The sequence below is a fragment of the Nerophis lumbriciformis genome, linkage group LG20 (genome assembly GCF_033978685.3).
Source record: "Nerophis lumbriciformis linkage group LG20, RoL_Nlum_v2.1, whole genome shotgun sequence".
Taxonomy (NCBI): domain Eukaryota; kingdom Metazoa; phylum Chordata; class Actinopteri; order Syngnathiformes; family Syngnathidae; genus Nerophis; species Nerophis lumbriciformis.
The window spans coordinates 25,728,684-25,746,330 of NC_084567.2; the positions used below are offsets into that span (position 1 = coordinate 25,728,684).

Genomic DNA, 17,647 nt, shown 5'->3' on the forward strand with positions numbered 1-17,647 from the left:
GTCCAGAATCCAGGGAGAATTTGATTGCTGGTCCTTACTGAATGTATCCATTTATCAATTTATCTATTAAAATCAATGTACTAACACGATTTTCCTATCTGTTCCAATATATACAATTTTTTCTTCCTCAGTCATTCTTTCGTAAATTAGTCAGATTTTAGACTTCATTTGGAATAAAAAGACTCAAAAGTTACGTAAACAATATTTACAGAGACCCAAATTGTCGGGAGGTTTAGCACTACCAAACTGTAGGGTTTTACTACTGGGCCACCAACATTAAAATTCTTAAATATCAGCTGCAATATAAAGTATTCGATCCTTTCTTCGTTAAGGCTGGTTATGGAGGCAAACTCAACTAAACCAGTACCTCTTAGTGCTCTAGTTCACTCTCCCATTCACTCATATACTTTCGCTTTTACGAAAAATCAAATCGTAAAAACCTAATTTAGGGTTCGGGTTCAGTTTAAGTGCTATTTTGGTTTGCAGACTATTTCTAGTCTTGCACGCATCACTGCTAATCAGACTTTCCTTCCCTCTCTTGTTGATAGTGCCTGTTTAAAATGGTCACGTGATGTCTGGGGATCAACAACATTAAAGATTTATACATTGACAATACTTTTGCCTCTTCTCCGCAACTTTGTAATAAATTCTCACTCCCTAGGCAACACTTTTTTAGATACCTACAGTCGTCAGTCTTGTTTGTAATACCTTTCCTAAGTTTTTAGATTTACCGACTGACACCGTTTTAGATGTGTTTTTTGACACCGCCGCCGACTTTAAAATGATCAATTGCACGTACAATCGTGGTCAAAAGTTTACATACACTAGTGAAGGACATAATGTCATGGCTGTCTTGAGTTTCCAATAATTTCTACAAGTCTTTTTTTTTTTTAATAGAGTGATTGGAGCACATACTTGTTGGTCACAAAAAACATTCATGAAGTTTAGTTCTTTTATGAATTTATTATGGGTCTACTGAAAATGTGGTCAAAAGTATACATACAGCAATGTTAATATTTGGTTACATGTCCCTTGGCAAGTTTCACTGCAATAAGGTGCTTTTGGTAGCCATCCACAAGCTTCTGGTTGAATTTTTGACCACTCCTCTTGACAAAATTGGTGCAGTTCAGCTAAATGTGTTGGTTTTCTGACATGGCCTTGTTTCTTCAGCATTGTCCACACGCTTAAGTCAGGACTTTGGGAAAGCCATTCTAAAACCCTAATTCTAGCCTAATTTTGCCATTAAATTACCACTTTTGACGTGTGTTTGTGGTCATTGTCCTGTTGGAACACCCAACTGCACCCAAGACCCAACCTCCTGGCTGATGATTTTAGGATGTCCTGAAGAATTTGGAGGTAATCCTCCTTTTTCATTGTCCCATTTACTGTCTGTAAAGCACCAGTTCCATTGGCAGAAAAACATGCCCAGAGCATAGTACTATCACCACCATGCTTGACGGTAGGAATGGTGCTCCTGGGATTAAAGGCCTCACCATTTCTCCTCCAAACATATTGGTGGGTATTGTGGCCAAACAGCTCAATTTTTGTTTCATCTGACATCACATGGACATAGATAAGACCTTCTGTGGTCAGATGAAACAAAAACTGAGCTGTTTGGCCACAATACCCAGCAATATGTTTGGAGGAGAAAATGTGAGGCTTTTAATCCCAGGGACACCATTCCTACCATCAAGCATGGTGGTGGTAGTATTATGCTCTGGGCCTGTTTTGCTGCCAATCGAACTGGTGCTTAACAGAGAGTAAATGGGACAATGAAAAAGGAGGATTACCTCCAAATTCTTCAGGACAGCCTAAAATCATCAGCCCGGAGGTTGGGTCTTGAGCTCAGTTTGTCATGTCTGTGATCATGTTTTGTTTAGTTATGTTTTACTTGGTTTTTGGATACTTTTTAGTTTTTGTCTTCACTCCCTTGCTTTGTCACCATAGTAACCATTAGCTTCACCTGGTTCACATCCTCATGTCACGCACCTGTCTCACGTTTTCTCATTTTGAGTCACGCACCTGTTTTCACTAATCATGTCACCAGTATTTAAGCTTGTTGTTGCCAGGCAGTCAGCCTGGTGACATTATCTATCTATCCATCCATACTACCCATGATATTCATGTCCACCCTTGTTATTCATGCTTCATGCCATGCCAGAGTAAGTGTTTTTGTTTCGTGTTCTTAGTTAATTGCCTTTGTGCTAGTTTTTTGTTTTCATAGCCAAGCTTTTTTGTACTTCCGCCCTTGTGCGCGCCTTTTGTTTGATTCCTTTTTTGAGCGTTAACAATAAATATGTATTTATCTTCACGCCATGTCCAGTCCAGCTTTACTTGCATCTCGGGAAAACAAACACACCATAGTCCACGTCATGACACAGTTGGGTGTTCCAACAGGACAATGACCCCAAACACACATCAAGAGTGGTAAAGGAATGGCTAAATCAGGCTGGAATTAAGGTTTTAGAAAGGCCTTCCCAAAGTCCTGACTTAAACGTGTGGACAATGCTGAAGAAACAAGTCCTAGTCAGAAAACCAACAAATTTAGCTGAACTGCACCAATTTTGTCAAGAGGAGTGGTCAAAAATTCAACCAGAAGCTTTTGGATGGCTACCAAAAGTGCCTTATTGCAGTGAAACTTGCCAAGGGACATGTAACCAACTACGTATTAACATTGCTGTATGTATACTTTTGACCACATTTTCAGTAGACCCATAATAAATTAATAACATAACCAAACTTCATGAATGTTTTTTGTGACCAACAAGTATGTGCTCCAATCACTCTATCACAAAAAAAAAAGAGTTGTAGAAATTATTGGAAACTCAAGACAGCCATGACTGTATTTATAACCATTTTTTTATTTTAGACCCTGAGACTGTCTGAGGATAGCTGGACAAAGGTCTTAAGTCGAGCTCATAAGTCTTTCATTTGTGCCAAACACAGCCTTATTCAATGCAAGCTAATACATCGCACTTATTATACTAAAGTCCAATTAGCGAAAATATATGATGGCATATCTGTGTTATGCAATCGTTGTCAACAGGCTCCAGCTAATTTAACACATATCTTTTAGCTCTGCCCATCCTCGAACAGCTATTGGACGAACATTTCTAACACTTTGTCTGTGATCACTGGCAAAAGGATTAAACCATGGGTGTCAAACTCTGGCCCGCGGGCCAAATTTGGCCCGCCCTGTAATTTTACTTGGCCCGTGAGGCGATATCAAATTAACACTAGAGCTGGCCCGCCGATCATATACAGCGGCGGTGCCGCGGTACACCGCTAATTCACATACTTGCCTAATCTCCCGGTAGATTCACAAATTTCAGTGCCCCTTCCGAGAATTGTAACGTCTCCTTTTCGTCCAGTCCAACAAGTACTGGCTCAGTTACATAATATGTGCGGCTTTAGCATGCACACAGAAGTGAATGCAACGCATACTTAATCTTCAGCGATGCAGGTTACACTGAGGGTGCCAGTATAAAAAAACTTTAACATTGTTAGAAATATACGCCACACTGTGAATCCACACCAAACAAGAATGACAAACACATTTTGGGAGAACATCCGCACAGTAACACAACATAAACACAACAGAACAAATACCCAGACCCCTTTGCAGCACTAACTCTTCCGGGACGCTACAAGGTGTGTGTGTGGGGGTGTGGGGGTAGGCGGGGTTTGGAGGTAGCGGGGGTGTATATTGTAGCGTCCAGGTGTTGTGCCGGATAATGCACCCCCGGCGTAGAATGCACCCCCTGACGGGAGTGTTATATCAACTAAAGCCCACACTTAAAGTTTCTACGTGCAAGTTTGAATCTATTTGAAAAAGTTATTTGATAAGAAGCCTAAAGTGCAAAAACAATAATGTTCGTGTTGGAAGAGTTGTGAATGAATGAAATATGAAATCCGTGCTGCAGTCGCTGCTGGGCCACAATATTAGGTACACCTGCAGACTGCAGCACGGATTTCATATTTCATTCATTCACAACTCCTCCAACACGAACATTATTGTTTTTGCACTTTTGGCTTCTTATTAAATAACTTTTTCAAATAGATTCAATCTTGCACATGGAAACTTTAAGTGTGGGCTTTAGTTGATATAACACTCCCGTCAGGGGGTGCATTCTACGCCGGGGATGCATTATCCGGCACAACACCTGAAGAGTTAGTACTGCAAAGGGTTCTGGGTATTTGTTCTGTTGTGTTTATGTTGTGTTACTGTGCGGATGTTCTCCCAAAATGTGTTTGTCATTCTTGTTTGGTGTGGATTCACAGTGTGGCGCATATTTCTAACAATGTTAAAGTTACTTATACGGCCACTCTCAGTGTAAACTGTATCGCTGTTGATGAAGTATACTTTGCATTCACGTGAGTGTGCGTACAGGAGCCGCTCATATCTTGTGACTGGGCGGGCACGTTGTTAGAAGGGATGAAAAGCGGACGTGACGTCAGCTCGTAGAGGATGTTGAAAGCAGTGCCTCTGTAAGGCACGCCCCCAGGACTGTGGAATACGAGAAATAAGGACTGATGAACAACATCGTTCGATAATGAAGGTTGCCTCAGCTCAAAGCCTGAGCCCCGACATTAATGAACTAGCATCCAAGAAAAGATGGCATGTATCTGGCTTGGGCACATCAGATTAGATCAGTGTGTTGCAAACTGTGCCGTTTAAAGTCCTGAATGGTTGGTTTATTAATTATTTTATTTTCAAATTTATTAGCCTGTGGAAAAAGTTAATGTTGATATTTACCTCAGAAGGCTGCAAATAGAAAAGAGGCATTAAAATTGTATTTAAATTGTATTTGATATGCCATTGATATTTTTAAATTATTATTATTATTATTATTATTTGAAACTCGATTTTATATATGCCTTGCTTGTTCAATATTTAGTGCAAAACTTGTTTGGGTCCCTATTAAAAGGTTCATTTGTTCAACCTTGGCCCGCGGCTTTGTTCAGTTTTAAATTTTGGCCCACTCTGTATTTGAGTTTGACACCCCTGCATTAAACCAAATCCTCTAAGTGGGCGGTTTGGAGTAGCATCTTTCCTTAGCAAATCAACAAATGATCTTTTAGAATCCACTACTTTGTCAGCTAGAAGACTCATTGTGTTGAATTGGAACAACAACAACAGCGTCTCCTCCCCACACCCGCTGGATTAGAGATATTCTCTATGTTCTCAAACTGGAGACGTTTAGCTTGACATTGAATTGTTGTTCTGCAAAGTTTCATTAACTGTGGGGTGCCTTTCTGAAACGTGTTAGCGAGACTGATCTCAAAATGAACCCTGATTGAGTGCAGCTGGGATAGGCTCAGTGCCTCAGTGACCCCAAGAGGGACAAGTGGTAGAAAATAGATGGGTGGATGAAACACAATTGAGATGTGGGTGGTTGATGAGCCTTTTGTGTGCGTGTGGGTTGCTATATCTCTCCAAGGCTGTTCAGGAATGCAGCTGTCCCTGGTTTTATGTTGGCATCTGTCTGTGGTTTCTTACTTTATTGTTTGTTATTTTTTTATTGTTTTACTTGTTACGGGAAAAACAGCATTTGATGTATGTTTAACAACCTATGTCAATTGTATGTATCAATAAACATATGTTTGAGAAAAAGGCACAACTATCTGCTAGACCAGTACAGTACTAGTTTGCCAACAATTTAAATGATTTTTAGGATAACGTCTTAAGATGCAGCATCTCGTTTTCAAGGGGGTCGTACAGGACTAGAGGAACAGATCAACAGAAGGCGCTATTGTGTAAACACACTGGAACACCTGGAGCGCACAAACATTAGGCAAGTTTCTTTTATTGACTTTAGTTTCACCTTTAATGTGATCTTTCTAAACCAACTCCTTCTGAAAGTGCGCACAAAAGATGGGAAAAACATTGTTATATTTTTCTTTTTTTTTCATAAGTAACTTTGTCTTAATAAAATAATTACTGGTATAAGTTTATAAGATAATATTGGATCAGAATAATTCAAATTGACACAAATATATTTTGTTGAGAAGTATTCTGAAATATTAATAATAATTTTTAATGTGGCTTATATGTTTTTTTTGTAAACATTCCATAAGGTGGTGCCATATCCATATATGTATTGACAAAGACATTTTCAAATGACCTTAAAACTTTGTGGAGCACAAGTACAGATACATATATACAAATAGCATATATCTGTATGTCTACAAACGTAAATGTAAAATATAGATACAACTATAATAAAATTAGGACAAGCTAAACATGTAATGCAAAACTGTACTACCCCACCAGGCTGTTTACATCTGAATTACTTTACAAATAACAATTAACCGGAACAGTAATCAAAATGCTGCGAGGTCTCCTTTTTCTGTGACTCATTTTCCGGTCCAGTTGGGTGCAAGGAACATGTCTGGCATTTTTTATATAAAATGTCTCAGAAACCATTGGCTCGCAAATGTGAACCGGTACTCTTTGTTCACATAAAAGAGCTGTTCAAAAGATTTGACTGTTTGCGAACATCACATCTCTAGCGTGCACTCAGCGTTTCATTGTACAAACCCTGTTTCCATATGAGTTGGGAAATTGTGTTAGACGTAAATATAAACGGAATACAATGATTTGTAAATCCTTTTCAACCCATATTCAATTGAATGCACTACAAAGACAAGATATTTGATGTTCAAACTCATAAACTTTTTTTTTTGTTGCAAATAATCATTACCGGTAACTTAGAATTTCATGGCTGCAACACGTGCCAAAGTAGTTAGGGAAGGGCATGTTCACCACTGTGTTACATGGCTTTTCCTTTTAACAACACTCAGTAAACGTTTGGGAACTGAGGAGACACATTTTTTAAGCTTCTCAGGTGTAATTCTTTCCCATTCTTGCTTGATGTACAGCTTAAGTTGTTCAACAGTCCGGGGGTCTCTGTTGTGGTATTTTAGGCTTCATAATGCGCCACACATTTTCAATGGGAGACAGGTCTGGACTATAGGCAGGCCAGTCTAGTACCCGCACTCTTTTACTATGAAGCCACGTGGCTTGGCATTGTCTTGCTGAAATAAGCAGCGGCATCCATGGTAACGTTGCTTGGATGGAAACATATATTGCTCCAAAACCTGTATGTACCTTTCAGCATTAATGGCACCTTTACAGATGTGTAAGTTACCCATGTCTTGGGCACTAATACACCCCCATACCATTACAGATGCTGGCTTTTCAACTTTGCGCCTATAACAATCCGGATGGTTCTTTTCCTCTTTGGTCCGGAGGACACGACGTCCACAGTTTCCAAAAATAATTTGAAATGTGGACTCGTCAGACCACAGAACACTTTTCCACTTTGTATCAGTCCATCTTAGATGACCTCAGGCCCAGCGAAGCAAACAACGTTTCTGGGTGTTGTTAATACATGGTTTTCGCCTTGCATAGGAGACTTTTAACTTGTAATTACTGACAGTGGGTTTCTGAAGTGTTCCTGAGCCCATGTGGTGATATCCTTTACACACTGATGTCGCTTGTTGATGCAGTACAGCCTGAGGGATCGAAAGTCACGGGCTTAGCTGCTTACGTGCAGTGATTTCTCCAGATTCTCTGAACCCTTTGATGATATTACGGACTGTAGATGGTGAAATCCCTAAATTCCTTGCCATAGCTGGTTGAGAAAGGTTTTTCTTAAACTGTTCAACAATTTGCTCACGCATTTGTTGACAAAGTGGTGACCCTCACCCCATCCTTGTTTGCGAATGACTGAGCATTTCATGGAATCTACTTTTATACCCAATCATGGCACCCACCTGTTCCCAATTTACCTGTTCACCTGTGGGATGTTCCAAATAAGTGTTTGATGAGCATTCCTCAACTTTATCAGTATTTATTGCCACCTTTCCCAACTTATTTGTCGTGTGTTCCTGGCATCATATTTTAAAGTTAATGATTATTTGCAACAAAAAAAAAGTTTATCAATTTGAACATCAAATATGTTGTCTTTGTAGCATATTCAACTGAATATGGGTTGAAAAGGATTTGCAAATCATTGTATTCCGTTTATATTTACATCTAACACAATTTCCCAACTCATATGGAAACGGGGTTTGTACAACTGGATACTGGGCCGCCCAGAGCTATATGTTCAATTCTCTTTACACGTTACACACTTGACTGTACTGATCCTCCCCAACTAATCACCATGACATTTGCAGACGCCACACACCTGTGCTGCCTCATTACAAGGGAAGAGCTTGAACTCTCCAAGACTATACAACCCGCCTTTTTCAACGTAACAAAGAAAATCATTGTAGACTTTCCCACGTCAGACCTGTAGCATTAATGGAGAGTTGCTGGAGACACGGAGTAGTTTTACGTTCTGCAGTGTGATAGGGTCAGAGAGCCAACCTTGAGACCTCCGATTTCGGGAGGTGGGGGGTGGGGGGCGTGGTCGGGGGTGGGACGGGGGCGTGGTTGGGGGCGTGGTTAAGAGGGGAGGAGTATATTTACAGCTAGAATTCACCAAGTCAGGTATTTCATATATATATATGTATATATATATACAGTGTGTATATATATATATATATATATATATATATATATATATATATATAGAAATACTTGACTTTCAGTGAATTCTGGCTATATATATATTTATTTTATTTTATATATATATATATATATATATATATATATATATATATATATATATATATATATATATATAAGAATTACTGGAATGTCAGTGTTCATTTATTTACACATATACACACATATAACACTCATCTACTCATTGTTGAGTTAAGGGTTGAATTGTCCATCCTTGTTCTATTCTCTGTCACTATTTTTTTAACCATGCTGAACACCCTTTCTGATGATGCATTGCTGTGTGGCACGCAAAAAAGTGCTTTCATCAAATGCACTAGAGTCTGGAATCTTCCATCTCTCCCGAGCATGGCCCAAAACCGGTCAATCTTTGCTTCCTGAGGAAGATCTTCACTGCCAAGCACTTGGTAGTCCACTACTTCTTCCCGGAGGCTATCCAGGTCCAATCGCAGCTGCGGCTTGGAACTTACAAGCGTATTTCTTCATCTTACTCGTCGTCGGCGTCGCCACGGCTGTATCTTCCTCGTTCTTCTGCTTCATCTCCTTGTTGTGTGCGCAGTTGTGCACTGCACTCTCTAAAAGCCCTAGATGTTATTGTCACATATGCATGTACAGTAGATGGCAGTATTGTCCTGTTTAAGAGTGTCACAACATTGCTGTTTACGGCAGACGAAAACGTGACTGCTGTTGTTGTGTGTTGTTACCGCGCTGGGAGGACGTTAATGAAACTGCCTAGCAATAACCCACATAAGAAACCATGAACTCGCCCTCGGTCATTCTACAATTATAACGTGATTGGGCAGGCACGCTGTTTATACTGTGGGAAAGCGGACGTGAAAACAGGTCAGGTCCGCATGGAGCTGAAGGGGGCGTGGCCTCCAGCTCGGCCTGAATTTCGGGAGATTTTCGGGAGAAAATTTGTCCCGAGAGGTTTTCGGGAGAGGCGCTGAATTTTGGGAGTCTCCCGGAAAATCCGGGAGGGTTGGCAAATATGACTGCGGCTATAGGAAAGGCCCAGTAGCGTCTTTTCTACCTGAGGAAGAGCCAAACTCCCCTAGAGGCTGAATATACACTTCTAGAACTGTCCCTGTCAGGCCTGTGTGTCAAAGTCAAGGCCCCGCATATCTATGATATTTGATTAGTATTAGAACCGGCCCACAGGTCGCTGCTTTTTTTGCACGTACCAATACTCCATCAATGTTGGCGCTACACTGTAAACCCGAATAAGTAAGCAGAACTCAAAAAAAGTGAGGCAATCAGTTGCCACATATTTTTTGAATTCATAAACTCAAATATTTGAGTATATCAGATCGTAAATATTTGGAGTTTATGTTGAATGAATGAATGAATGATGAATGGGTTGTACTTGTATAGCGCTTTTCTACCTTCAAGGTACTCAAAGCGCTTTGACACTACTTCCACATTTAAATGTACTTTTAAATTATAATTGAATTAAACTTACCAATTAAGCCAACTCAAACATTTTCAGTACATGCTACTCATCTTTCTAATTGTAATAACTCAGGAGAACTAAATAATTCAAGTATGAAAATTCAGGATTTATTGTTACATGAACATGCTATTTACATTCATTAGTTCTTTCTTTCAATCTTCCAATTAGAGCTATATCTCAAAAACAAAGACTTGCTGAAACTCAAAACCATTTACCTCTAAACTTAAAATGTATGTGGCAACTGATTGCCTTAAACCAGTGGTTCTTAACCTTGTTGGAGGTACCGAACCCCACCAGTTTCATATGCGCATTCACCGAACCCTTCTTTAGTGAAAAAAAAAAAAAAAAAATTTTTCAAATTCAAGACAAAGTTATATGTTTTTGGTAACACTTTAGTATGGAGAACATATTTTAAGTAATAAAGACTTAATTTAGAGTTATTTGGTTAGTGTTAGGGTCAGGGTTTGAGGGTTAGGGTTATAATAAGGCCATGCCGAATAAAGCATTAATAAGTACTTAATAATGACTAGTTAAGAGCCAATATGTTACTAATTTTCATGTTCATAAGCAACTAATTAATGGTGAATATGTTCCCCATACTAAAGTGTTACCATGTTTTTTTACTGGTGCACAAAATGAACCGTGCATGGACATCACCTTGTTCAAACAACAAAACCAACACAGTGCATAAACTCACAACAAATTACACACCTGCAAACCAGTCAGCTGTTGCCGTATCCGTAATACGCCGATAGGGAGAAGTTTGTATTTACACGATGAGTCAGGTGTGTTTTGACCTCCGCCGAACCCCTGAGGCCGACTAACCGAAACCCCTAGGGTACGATCGAACCCAGGTTAAGAACCACTGCCTTAAACATATTGAATACTCTTGACTTAAAAGACAAACCAAACAAACAAACAAACAAAACACATCAAGTCTATATTGTTCAAATGTTTATTAGAAACTTTCTCAGTCCAAATGGAAAATATTCAAACTCAGAAAAGCTCAAATGAACATGTCATAAATAGCTTAGAAACTGTTAATACAACATTACCGGGAAGGTGTTTAAAATATTATTTGCCTACACCTCTGCCTTTTAGCACAAGATCAAACATAAAAAATATTTAAAATACAATAGTTATAAAAAATAATTAAGAATTAAATAGAGAATTAAAGAAACAATTACAAAGGCACACTTTGGGTCATCTGGTTGTAAATTTGCAGTGCAGCAACAAATAAACAAAAAGTTTTTTCAAAATAGGATCCCAGGGACCCCATCAAGTCATAAAAATGGTGTCCCACAGTAATTTTTTTGTAATCGTTTTGAAAACAAATGATAAATGTCTGCATTATCCTGTTATATCTCACATTCTATATTGTGTTTTGGAAAAAGGTTGTCGTAAACGTTACTTAATTCATTTAAAAAAGTAATACAAAAGAAAACAAATTTTCATACATATGTAAATGTATTCAGTATAAACATTCATTCACTTTCTTCTTTCCTTCTGCCTGTATTTTTTTACATATTTTTATTGTAATATTTTCAGAATGTGTTTGTTCTACGTTTGGCCAAAACAATCTGAAGTTGTCTTTATTTTTTAGTTTTAATGCCATGATTTTAATAGTCCGGCCCGCATGTGCACAGATTTTCCTGCATGCGGCCCCTGAGCTAAAATGAGTTTGACACCCCTGCTGTAGGGTGGGCTGATGGCTGGCGTGATTCTCCAATTGCACCGAAGCTGAGAGGGTGGTGAAAACCGACCTTGGCGGAGTGGCCATCGGGAGTAACAGCAATTAAATCAATAATAATAAATAAAACATGATCCACCCGGCTCCGTACAACTACAATAACTGTCAAGTGGACTCCGCAATGCTGCAAACAACAGCACACAAATATTTTATTTACTCTTTCTCTATTTCACAATAAGGTTGTTTTCTGCTGCTACATCATGTTTACAGTGGCTGTTAAAGATAATTACCAATTATGTCACTCTTTAATTTCTTAGTGTTTGCACTCTTTGCTCATGCGCAAATTATCTTCATCATCATTTCTTTTTATTCTTCTCATGAAAATGCATATATACAAGCCACATACTGTTCACACTTTCATTGTTTTTTTTGTTTCTTATACATTTCCATGATCAGAAAGGAGCAGATGGAAGAATAATATTCTTATATTTATCTGCCCCCTTTTTTAACACAAATTATTTTACATGACTTTATCACTGTTCCCTCCACCAACACCCGAACTCCAACATACTTTTTAATTTTCGTTAAAGCCTTTTCACAATGACACGTCCAATCAAAATAAAAAATCAGTTTGATGTAAAATGCCAGTTGTCTCTTTTGTAACTCTTTTTAAATTCAAAAATATTATTGCATCTTTTTAAGTCTTTCTTTAGAGAATTCCATGCTTTCACACCAGTCACAGACAAGCACATTTGTTTCAAATTTGTTCTCATTCTTGGATGTTTAAAGTCATACGGCCTTCTGTGATGTTCATCTTCAGACGTGAACACAAATAACTTTTGTAAGTCCTTTGGAAGAACTTTATTTCTAGCTTTGAACATCACTAATAGGAGTATACAATTCTACAATGTCTTGTAGTTTTAATAATCCTGACCTAATGACGAGTGGATTTGTGTGGTCTCTATACCCTACTTTAAAAATAATATGAATTGCTCTTTTCTGTAAAATAAATAAAACCATTATGTTGCTGTGATATGTATTTCCCCATATTTCCGCACAATAATGGAAATAAGGTAGAATAATTGAGCAATATAACATTCTCATTGTATTATACGGGAAAGTTCAAAACAAACACGCTTTGAGATACCTTATTTTTCACATGCAATATATGAGCTTTCCATGTCAACTTTTCATCTAGGACAGGGGTGTCAACGTACGGCCCGCGGGCCAGATCAGGCCCGCAAACAGGTTTTATCCGGCCCGCGGGATGAGTTTGCTAAGTATAAAAATTAAGCTGACATTTTTTTAATGAAAGAAACAGCTGTTCTAAATTTGTCTACTGGATGTCGCAATAGCAATTATTTGTATCTTTGTAGATGATAAATGGTTATACTTGTATAGCGCTTTTCTACCTTCAAGGTACTCAAAGCGCTTTGACACTATTTCCACATTCACCCATTCACACACTGATGGCGGGAGCTGCCATGCAAGGCCCTAACCACGACCCATCAGGAGCAAGGGTGAAGTGTCTTGCTCAAGGACACAACGGATGTGACGAGGTTGGTAGTAGGTGGGGATCGAACCATGCACGGCCACTCTCCCAACCGCGCCACGCCGTCCCCATGTTACATATGTACAAAATAAACCACATGATGTTCGCACATCAGTCGAGGAAAATTATCAAACTACATAATAACATCCTGTAATTTGATTTTGATATAATTGTTTTATCTTGATAGATTTAAAATTTGGGTTCAATCCCGGGCTCGGGATCTTTCTGTGTGGAGTTTGCATGTCCTCCCCGTGACTGCGTGGGTTCCCTCCGGGTACTCCGGCTTCCTCCCACCTCCAAAGACATGCACCTGGGGATAAGTTGATTGGCAACACTAAATTGGCCCTAATGTGTGAATGTGAGTGTGAATGTTGTCTATCTATCTGTGTTGGCCTTGCGATGAGGTGGCGACTTGTCCAGGGTGTACCCCGCCTTCCGCCCGATTGTAGCTGAGATAGGCTCCAGCGCCCCCCGCGACCCCAAAGGGAATAAGCGGTAGAAAATGGATGGATGGATGGACTAATGAGTTGACTGATGAACATTATCACATAATTTATTCAGAAAATATAAATAATGACAAATAACGATGGAATACTATTAACCGCAACATGTACGTGTAAAAAAACAACAACAACATTTTGATTTGTACATTTTCAGAATGTTCTCATTGTATTTTTAAACAAAGAAACCAATCTGAAGTTGTCTTTATTTTTAAGTTATCGTGCCGTGATTTTACCAGTCCGGCCCACTTGGGAGTAGATTTTTCTCCATGTGGCCCCCGATCTAAAATTAGTTTGACACCCCTTTTTTTGATTGACTGAAACTTTTATTAGTAGGTTGCACAGTACAGTACATATTCCGTACAATTGACCACTAAATGGTAACACCCGAATAAGTTTTTCAACTTGTTTAAGTCGGGGTCCACGTTAATCAATTCATGGTACAAATATATATACTATCATCATAATACAGTCATCACACAAGTTAATCATCAGATTATATACTGTACATTGAATTATTTACATTATTTACAATCCGGGGGGTGAGATGTGGAGGGGGTTGGGGCGGGGGGTTTAGGTTGATCTAGGACGGGGGTTAGCAACCGCCTTAGTGGCTCCCTGTAGCATTTTTATAAAAGGATTGAAAATGGAAAAAGATGGGGGGACATTTTTTTTGTTTGTTTTAGTTTGTTTTTTGTTTGAGGACAAACATGACACAAACGTTCCCAATTGTTCGAAAGCCCACTGTTTAATATGTATGTGTGTAGGCTTCACTGATGAGAGTGTTTAGTGAACATCGTTTTGTCCTACTAATTTCGGCGGTTCTTGAACTCACCATAGTGTGGACTGTGACGCAACAGTTTGTTTACGTATTCCACTCCTTTGTCTCATTTTGTCCACCAAACGTTTTGTACTGTGTGTGAATGCACAAAGGTGAGCTTTGTTGATGTTATTGACTTGTTGGAGTGCTAATCAGGCATATTTGGCAAGCTAATCAATGCTAACATGCTATTTACTAATGTTACTAATTTACTAATGTTTTCTAATGTAAAAATGTGTACAATATTACATTTTAACATTTCTGTCAACAAAGATTTGCTCGAGCCTGCGACACAGTCAATTTGATAGTAGGCTATTCCGTATTTTTCGGACTATAAATCACAGTTTTTTTCATACTTTGGCCGGGGGTGCGACTTATACTCAGGAGCGACTTATGTGTGAAATTATTAACACATTACCGTAAAATATCAAATAATATTATTTAGCTCATTCACGTAAGAGACTAGATGTATAAGATTTCATGGGATTTAGCGATTAGGAGTGACAGATTGTTTGGTAAACGTATAGCATGTTCTATATGTTATAGTTATTTGAATGACTCTTACCATAATATGTTACGTTAACATACCAGGCACGTTCTCAGTTGGTTATTTATGCGTCATATAACGTACACTTATTCAGCCTGTTGTTCACTATTCTATATTTATTTTAAATTGCCTTTTAAATGTCTATTCTTGGTGTTGGGTTTTATCAAATACATTTCCCAAAAAAATGCGATTTATACTCCAGTGCGACTTATATATATGTTTTTTTCCTTCTTTATTATGCATTTTCGGCCGGTGCAACTTATACTCCGAAAAATACGGTAATATAGACATTTACATCATGTGTTGCCTTCATTATAACACTTATATACGGCTTTTCATTTTTTGCGGCTCCAGACAGACTTGTTTTTTGTATTTTTGGTCAAATTTGGCTCTTTCAATGTTTTGGGTTGCCGACCCCTGATCTAGGATGACCCCAAGAAATCTGATTTCAGACACCTTCTCAATTTTCACATTGTTTATGGATAAACTAACTTCTACCTTTCTTTTATTACTGAATACTAGGGTTGTGAATCTTTGGGTGTCCCACGATTTGATTCAATATTGATTCTTGGGGTCACGATTCGATTCAAAATCGTTTTGTTTTTTTTCAATTCAACACGATTCTTGATTCAAAAACGATTTTTTTCCCCCCGATTTAAAACAATTCTCTATTCATTCAATACATAGGATTTCAGCAGGATCTACCCCAGTCTGCTGACATGCAAGCAGAGTAGTAGATTTTTGTAAAAAGCTTTTATAATTGTAAAGGACAATGTTTTATCAACTGATTGCAATAATGTAAATTTGTTTTAACTATTAAATGAACCAAAAATATGACTTATTTTATCTTTGTGAAAATATTGGACACAGTGTGTTGTCAAGCGTATGAGATGCGATGCAAGTGTAAGCCACTGTGACACTATTGTTCTTTTTTTTATCCATCCCATCCATCCATTTTCTACCGCTTATTCCCTTTGGGGTCGCGGGGGGCGCTGGAGCCTATCTCAGCTACAATCGGGCGGAAGGCGGTGTACACCCTGGACAAGTCGCCACCTCATCGCAAGGCCAACACAGATAGATAGACAACATTCACACTCACATTCACACATTAGGGCCAATTTAGTGTTGCCAATCAACCTATCCCCAGGTGCATGTCTTTGGAAGTAGGAGGAAGCCGGAGTACCCGGAGGGAACACACACAGTCACAGGGAGGACATGCAAACTCCACACAGAAAGATCCCGAGCCCGGGATTGAACCCAAGACTGCTCAGGACCTTCGTACTGTGAGGCAGATGCACTAACCCCTCTTCCACCGTGCTGCCTTATTTTTATTTTTATAAATGTCTAATGATAATGTCAATGAGGGATTTTTAATCACTGCTATGTTGAAATTGTAACTAATATTGATACTGTTGTTGATAATATTCATTTTTGTTTCACTACTTTTGGTTTGTTCTGTGTTGTGTTTGTGTCTCCTCTCGATTGCTCTGTTTATTGCAGTTCTGAGTGTTGCTGGGTCAGGTTTGGTTTTGGAATTGGATTGCATTGTTATGGTATTGCTGTGTATTGTTTTGTTGGATTGATTTTTTTTTTTTAATTAAAAAAATTAAAACTAAAAAAAAAAAAAAAAGAGAATCGATTCTGAATCGCACAACGTGAGAATCGCGATTCGAATTCGAATCGATTTTTTCCCACACCCCTACTGAATATCTTCATTTATAACTAGAATAATAAATGATTGCATTTTGAAGGTGCTATTAAGCCAAAGAAAAAGAAAACAATTCTAGATGGAAGGTGAGCAGTCCGGTGATGACGTCACTGTGCGGGGTTTCCGAGTGGAGCGAATGTACGGCGTCATGGCGGAGACCGGCTGTCCGAACATCCTGGAATGAAATGCCCGCTTTACTCTGTCTCACTTGACCAGCCACCTTGGGATTCCTAACTCCATTTCAGCGTAAAGCTTTTTTCATTGTTTACCTTTTTTTGATAAGTTGAGAGACGGTAGAGTCAAAGCTTGACTCCGCTGGCTCATTTTAGGACCGATTTCCCGAATCGGGGTAGCTAGCTGGCTAGCTAATGGCTAACGCAACATAGCCGTAGCCGTCCTCACATATTGTTGCTCAAAATAAAGAAACTCTGGATTAAGACAGATTAAGAGCAGCGTTAAAGGTAACTATGCGCTACGACGACGTGTGCTATAGTTATGAGAAAAGTCAAGCTTGCATGTTGATGTGCTAAAAGCCGCGAGAAGTGAGCGTCGGATGAAAACAAGATGGAGTTGAAGTTAGCTCATTTGTATATGTGTGCTTTCTAAAGCCTCATTGGGACGCCGAGTGCCGTGCCGAGGTGCGTCGAACGTCTTTATTTGCATGGCGCCACGCTTGTTGCACTCACCGTCGGGTATTTCGCCGCCCGTGACCGAATTCTCGCCGGTTGAGCGGACGCGCAAAGTTCGCTCATTTTTGTTAGCTTTCCGTGCTAGCCTCGTGCTCGCTTGCGCTAGCCAACGA

General features: G+C 39.0%; 1 protein-coding gene across 3 annotated transcripts in view; it reads left to right on the forward strand.

Annotated features, from left to right (window-relative positions):
* The first annotated feature begins 16,937 nt into the window (after positions 1 to 16,937).
* chd1 (chromodomain helicase DNA binding protein 1) overlaps positions 16,938 to 17,647 on the forward strand; it is a 65,252-nt gene continuing 64,542 nt past the window's right edge. Inside the window, exon 1 of one of the 3 annotated variants that reach the window (XM_061980685.2) lies at positions 16,938 to 17,091. The gene's annotated coding sequence lies outside the window, so the exon portion shown is untranslated. Of the gene's footprint in view, positions 17,092 to 17,125; positions 17,307 to 17,399; positions 17,484 to 17,647 lie in introns of those variants that run through there. The other 2 variants (XM_061980686.2, XM_061980687.2) reach the window with 2 other exon arrangements.